Source organism: Nyctereutes procyonoides, unplaced genomic scaffold (genome assembly GCF_905146905.1).
Source record: "Nyctereutes procyonoides isolate TBG_1078 unplaced genomic scaffold, NYPRO_anot_genome, whole genome shotgun sequence".
Classification (NCBI taxonomy): domain Eukaryota; kingdom Metazoa; phylum Chordata; class Mammalia; order Carnivora; family Canidae; genus Nyctereutes; species Nyctereutes procyonoides.
This window is the reverse complement of record NW_026575034.1, coordinates 19311911-19319252: the sequence shown is the minus strand read 5'-3', so window position 1 is coordinate 19319252 and position 7342 is coordinate 19311911.

Sequence of the window (7342 nt, the reverse complement as noted above, 5' to 3'; positions counted from 1 at the left end):
TTTTTTTCTTCCACCCCTTCTGAAAATCCCCTAGACCAGCCCATAAAAAACTAGCTGTAACCCACTTCGGGGTCCAAGCCCCTGCTCTGCTATATGGAGTATACTTGGACCCAAGCTCGAGCTTGTAAATAAACCCTTGTGTACTTGCATCAGTGTTGGCTTCTTGGTGGTTTCTCAGATTCGCAATCTTGGGCACAATACCTGGGTGGTTCAGTTGGTTAAGCATCTGCCTTCAGCTCAGGTCATGATCCTCAGGGTCTTGGGATCAAGTCTCACATTGAGCTGCCTGTTCAGGAGGGAGTCTGCTTCTCCCTCTGCTGCTCCCTTCCCATCTCTCAAGTACAGGCTCTCTCTCTTTCTCTCTCTCTCTTTCTCTCTCTCTCTCTCTCTCTCTCTCTCTCTTTCTCCCCCCCCCACACATACAAATAAATAAATAAATACAATCTTTTAAAAAAAATCAGTTGCTACAGTTGGTCTCTTATGTAGGTAAGTTGTTATTGGAATGCATGCTTGTAGTGATGCAATTCAAGGGAGGAGTGTGAGAAAATAGGACTTAGAAGATTTATAGGAACAAATGTCATTTTTTTAAAAATCACGTTCAATGTTGTTTGTACACACTAACAATGTGAGAATTCCCTTTATGGAACTACCCCAAAACTGCGCTGAGGGTAAACTATTTGCATCTAATCTCAATCCCTCTGATTATTTGTTGTTTTCCTCAGTGTCTACTATTTTCTCATTTCTCATCCTCCTCCAGAAGAAAAAAATTCCAGAAGAAAAACAAAATGACTGAAAAGATTCAGTGCACCTGGCTCAAACACCTCCTCCCTGAGTTCCCAGAAGATCAAGAACATCAGAGGCCCTTCTTTGTGTTTTTCTTGGCATTGAATGTCCTCATCCTGGCATGGCAACAGGAGACAATTCTGATAGCCCAGTTTGGTTGGAATTCCCCTTGTCTCATGCACATTTTGGTCTGCAGGGGGCACTGCCTTTCTCTCTGTGTACTGCACAGTCTCCTGCTACAGAGATCAACCATTGTCACAATGGGCACCTTTATACAGATTCATTTCTTACATGCTCTCTCACCAGGGATGATTGTCTCCCAGCCAGAGCATCCTACAGTGAATCCATGTCCATAAGTCACCTTATGAACTATGCAATCATGTTGTCTAAAGAAATCCAAAATAACCTGTTGGCCAGGACTCACTTGAGTTCAAGGGCACATGCAATGGTAACCTCTCTACTGCTGCTTGTTGACTGAACCATCATCCATCTCTTGTCTTACACAGCCCCACAGACTCTAGTTCTTGGATATTAGGGATTAGGGATTTTGCTTAACAGAGAACCAACTTGTTTTTAGTATGTCTCTGTAAAGATCCCTAGTGCTATTAGGACTGTCTCCATCTCCCAGGCATCTAACCTGGCTGTCATACCAATGATTCCTGCTCTGAAATTTTTTTAGCTATATCTTCCACTTCTCATTCCTGGATCTATCCTAATTTCTTGTTTGAGATTCCAAAACAAACTGGCCCAAGCCTTGTTCTGATTTGGACCAGGTGACCATGGCCATCAGCCTGCTGAACCCCTGTCACATACCTCAAGGCATTCTTAGGGAAGGAATTTCCCAGAGACAGTGCCAAAGAAAAAGACTGGTGAATGTACTTCAAAGAAAAGCAGTTCTTGCTATTAATAATGAAGCTGAATTGGTGTCACATGGCCTTGGAAACTGGGATACTATGTTTGAATTGCAAAAATAATTATAAGTGCAGGAAACCAAAATGTTTTACATAAAACAAGAGTAACAGTCTATGTTAGAAATCTTGTTTAGTGATTGTTTATCTACTGTTTTCTCAAATAAAAATCTTCTTTATACCACTTCTTTTTTCTCTGTTGCACTCTCTGGGAGTCCATGGGTGGTAAATACAGAAGGCAATCATTTCTCAGATTGTGTAACATACCTTGTTTATTTTGAGCTTACAAGTAAATGGAAAAAACCCCGAGTTATTCTCATCCACAGGCTTTTCTACCTGAAGGAAAATATATAACAAATTAATTATAATCTCCAAATACAGGTGCATCATTTTATTGCAAAATAATTTTCTCTTTAAGCATGTTATTGAACAAATCCTGCAGGTTAATATGTTGATGTCACTCAAATCAGTCACAGACAGATGAAATCAATCAGGCATCTGAATTGCAATATCCCCAGTATAATCACAGTCCAAAGGATCTCTTTTCTCAGGTCATAGAGAAACTTTCCTCAAGCCAGACAGTCAAACTTTTATTGGGAAGCCACAGCATGAGCATAACTCACAAATACAAGGACAGTAAATATAAGAGAGAAGAAGTCTTTCTTTTTTCTTTTTTTCTCAGTATCCCTTTTTTTTCTTTTAAATATTTTATTTATTTATTCATGAGAGAACAGAGAGAGAGGCAGAGATATAGGCAGAGGGAGAACCAGGCTCCCCGCAGGGAGCCTGATGTGGGACTCAATCCCAGGTCCCCAGGATCACAATCTGAGCCAAAGGCAGATGCTCAACCACTGAGCCACCCAGGTGCCCCAAGAAGCCTTTCTTTACTCTAAAGTTTGAAATTTTCCACTCAGATGATAACACCCACATTTCTTCCAAGCTGATTTAAATTTTGGTAACATTAGGACAGAATTATAAGGGAACATTCCCAGTTGCTTAACTTCACACTATTCATATGGGGACTTTCCACCAAGGAAATGTATAATTAAGCCTTAAACCAAATGCAACAGCTACTCCTAGGCAAACATGGTAATTAAGAGCACCTACCAACTCACAGTTCAGTGAAGGAATCATCACACCTGTAGGAGTTCCTGGCTTTGGCAGAACAAAGTATTAGCTGTTTTGAGTTTTGCCTCCCATACCTTTACTAACAGTCACCCCCTTCTGGTGTTAACATTACCAAGACTTTCCCAGAGAACGCTGGCTCTTAAAGTTTGTCCCCAGCTGAATGCATGAATCGTTTGTGTACCTTCCTTTAATACAAGTCCATTCTAAAAATGGCAATTAAATCTCATGACCTGGAGAGTCTTTGGAATCTCACTGGTGACTATCTGATATTCCTTGATCTAGAACTTCTTTCCCGGTTGTGCTGAGGAATGGGGCACAGTGTAAGTTCCGGCTCAAAAGTACCATGGCCAGCTTTCCTGAGCTTTGTCGGTATCCGTTTCTCTCCGCACCTTCCCCCTGCTGGGCACTTGCTCAGATAAGATATAAGTGTCACCTCCTTTCTGCAAGAACAGCCTTTAGGAGACCTAACTGTCCCTTTCTCCCCCACCCCCCAAATATTTAATTCCTATAATTGGCTCATTTGAGAATGAGAATTCCATAGAAAAGCCAATTCTTGATAAAAAGCACATTGATTATCATCTGACTTGGGACTAGACATGAGATGTGACAGGAAGGCAGTAGTTCAGCTGATTCTGCTTTGTCCCTTACTCCAGCCCTCTTGGTCACTACTCATGAAAGACCTATAGTCCTAGGGACTCTCAAAATAGAAGTCCTGTTGTTTAGTTTTAGGGTAACCTGCTTGTGATCAGATAACGGCATCTGCAAAACCATGGACTTCTTCGACTTAACCAATTAAACTTACATTTCACTCTTTGCCATCTATAGCCTATAAATTCTTTCCGCTAAGTAGAATGAAAAATCCTAATTTACCTGCTACAAATTACTAAAAATGGCAAAATTGACTAGGAAGGGCCATGGGAACCATATCTCTAGGTCTGACACAAACACATTTCTCTCCCAGCTTCCTCCTCTTTGGTGTAAATTCATGAACTTGGGAAATGCTGAGAGATAGCAAATGCACTTTTCAATTGAAGACCGTGCTTACCTAAGCTCTGCCTTGTTTTGAGGGCCAACATTGAGGGCAGTGTTCTTTGAAGCAATCCTTTACTGGCTATGTCAAATCACTAAAACTAATGGCCTAGAGGGCCAGGTTCCAAAAACCAGAGAACAGTCCCTAGCCATATCAGGTGTACTGATTGCCCCAATTTCAATCTGGAGGGGCTGGGGGAAGGAGAGAGAAAGGGATGGAGGCCTACAGAACTATTAGAATATTTAGTCACTGACCTGGCTTTGAATATAGTTTTATTCCTTAATTAGGTTCAACAGGAAATATATAGTCATAGGAAATATTGCCTATTGTAATAAATATGCTAGCCAAGGCCACCTTTTCTTTGCAAACAAAAATGTCCCACATGTGTATCCTACTCATGTAATCTTTGCATAACCTTACCTTGTTCTCTATAAAACATTCCCTGGGCACCCACCCCAACACAGCCACAACTTCAAGGCCCCACTGCATACGCCCTGTCAAGGGCAAGAAGACAGTTCCAAGGATCACACCAAAGGTTCTGGACTTATGTGATCCTGAATCATCCTGAGTATATGCACCAAAGCATCATAATGCAAGTCATCATTAGTTACCAGGATGATTCAGGGATTTTATTCCCCAGGGTGGTTTAAATCAAATGTAAAATATCTCACAGAAACTCTGTATATACTGTTCCCTTGGTACCCAGGAAGCTCTGGAATAACAAGAGATAACAGACTCATTACATTTTATAAATACTCACAGGTTTGTCGGTATGGAACACAGAAACCAAGTCTTCCAGTCAGACATGAGGAAGTCTGTTTGTCTTACTGGAAATACTCGAAGTGGACACTTCCAGAACGTTGGAAATCCTGACTGACTGCTGGATAGGTGCTTGGTAAGTTGTATTCCTTTCCAAGGCTGCTATGGTAAAAATGACAAGGCATTCCAGAGAAGGGTTTCAGTTCTGGGATTGTGAAAAGGACAGGGCTTTAGGACAGGTATGCTTTGCTTCCATCAGAGAAACAAATGGGGAAGGATTGGTTGACTCTTACTTGGAAAAGCTAGGATCTTTTTGTCAGTGTATTTTCTTAAAAAGATTTTATTTACTTATTCATGAGAGACACACAGAGAGAGAGAGGCAGAGACATAAGCAAAGAAAGAAGCAGGCTCCATGCAGGGAGCCTGATATGGGACTCAATCCCTGGACTCTGGGATCACACCCTGGGCTGAAGGCAGACACTTAACCACTGAGCTACCCAGGCATCCCTGTCAGTGTATTATTCTATTAGGAAACCATAGCATGTGCCTGATAAACTCAGAAACCAATGAAATCACACTCAGAATGTTGTATGAGTGAAACTTACCTAGCTTTTAGCAGATTCTCAAAGTAGTTCATGTGCCCCTCCCTTCCCAGGGGTTAGGAAGATTTCTTAGGTTGAACAAAGTTGTTCAAATTATTCCAACAGTGAGTGGTAAAACACAAACCAATACTTCAAACTAATATTCAATAGTATTGAATATTAGATAAACACAGTAAATGTTAAAAGTACCTGCAAAACACTAAGAAGAAATATTACGACCTCATTTTAATTTTTTTCATAGAAATGTAGATTTGCAAATACTAGATATTAATTTACATGCTTAAGTCATATCATAAAGGAATCATAGTGGTATAGTATAGTTTAGGTTGAGGGCTCTGGAATCAGCCTACCTGGTTTCAAATCCGGGCTCATCTACTTTGTCTCTTTGTGAATTTGGAAAAAACTACCAAATATTTCTGTGTTTGTTTTCCCATTAGAAAAAATGGGAAATAATAATTATTAAATAAAATAATGTATAAATAGAATGAATTAATTTTGACACATTAAAAGCATTTATATAATCACTGGTTATTATCACTAAGTTTGAGAGTAATTAATCAGAATGCTCAGCATTTTATTTTTTAAAGGGACCATACGTTTTTTCTTAAGTAGAAAATTACAAGTCAAGTATTTATTCTGATAAATTTATTATTTTGTTCTTCCTGGAATTTATCATCAGGTCTAGTTATACTCTAGGAATTAATAGACTAAACATTAATATTATCAGAAGCCTCAAACTTAATTGCCCATGAAGAAAATCGGAGTACATACTGGGTTGAAAACTATTAAGAAAGAGCATTCAATTAGAAGATTTTTGAATGCAAAAAAAAATAAAGCATTTCCATAGGATTACTAATGAATAAATATTTTGCTATTCAAAAAGAAATTTTATAAAAATCTAGAAATTAGAATGCTTTAATCATGACTTAGAAACTGGCAATAGGCGAATGTGCAATTATGTTAATAAAAGCTGACATAGGAAAAATACTCTGTCATAGCTGATAATACAGCTAGACAGCTGCTGGCCTTTAGGGTCCTTCTAGAGCTACTAACTTGTTCTGCATCATAGTTGACATAAGAACCATTATACTTTGGAGGTAGGCAGTCCTGACTCATTCTAGAAATAAATTCAAAAGAATGTCTTCTTGCCTTCAGATGGCACAGAATCCAGAACAACAATTTTACTAAGATTGCTTATGTGTAATTCTTGAAGATCTGTGTTTGGTTTTTCTATAAGCTATTATTGAGAAAAATAATACCACAGCAAAAGAGGTCACAACTATCATCAATAAGCCAGGAGTGTTAGAAAGGCCCATACTTAAAAGGCTCCTTACCATTTCCTGATATGAGCTAGCCTGAAACTCTTAGGGCACCTAAGACCTCTGTGCCTGTCCCCAGACCTTAAAGATACAATTTTCCCAAACATGTGTCCTTAACCCTTGCTGTTACCTATTTTTCTGTCTCTGAATGGTCTCACTGATTCCCACAGCTTTTACCATCTTCTTTCTATTGATGACTCCCAAATCAACACTGCCAGCTGTGCCTGTGTGTAACTGCCCACTATCCCCTCAAAATGAGTTCAACACCCTTCTTTCCTACTCCACTCCTGGCCCAGACTTTCTATTTCTACTACAAGTACTGTCTCATGGTAATTTGTCATAAATACAGGGAGAAATCTGCTTCTTTTTCTTCCCTCAATATGTCCTCAACTTTGTTAGTGCGTGTGTGTGTGTGTGTGGGTGTGTGTATTCAAATTGTGTCAGATCCTGAAGAAAGAGACAAGGTAAAATTTAATTAAACTATCAAGTAACAGACTCTGTCTTTGGAGTATCTCTCCTCCCTAACATCCTAGCTGGTGTCACTACTGACAGCTCACTTCCTTTAATCCACCCTGAGTAGCTCCCTGAAAGCTTAACTCCAGTCATGTCATTCTGCTCTGATTTTGAATGGGTTCATGTTTACTACCGATCTAGTTATTAAAACCTCCCTGACATGGGAAGCTCTGCACAATTTGGTTCCCCTCCTCCATCCAGTTTTTTTCTCATCAATCTCTTTCAGATGTCCTTGCTCTTAACAGAAAGGATGCTCGCAGTCCCCCAAACATGCTCTGAGCTGTTCTGACATAACTTTTG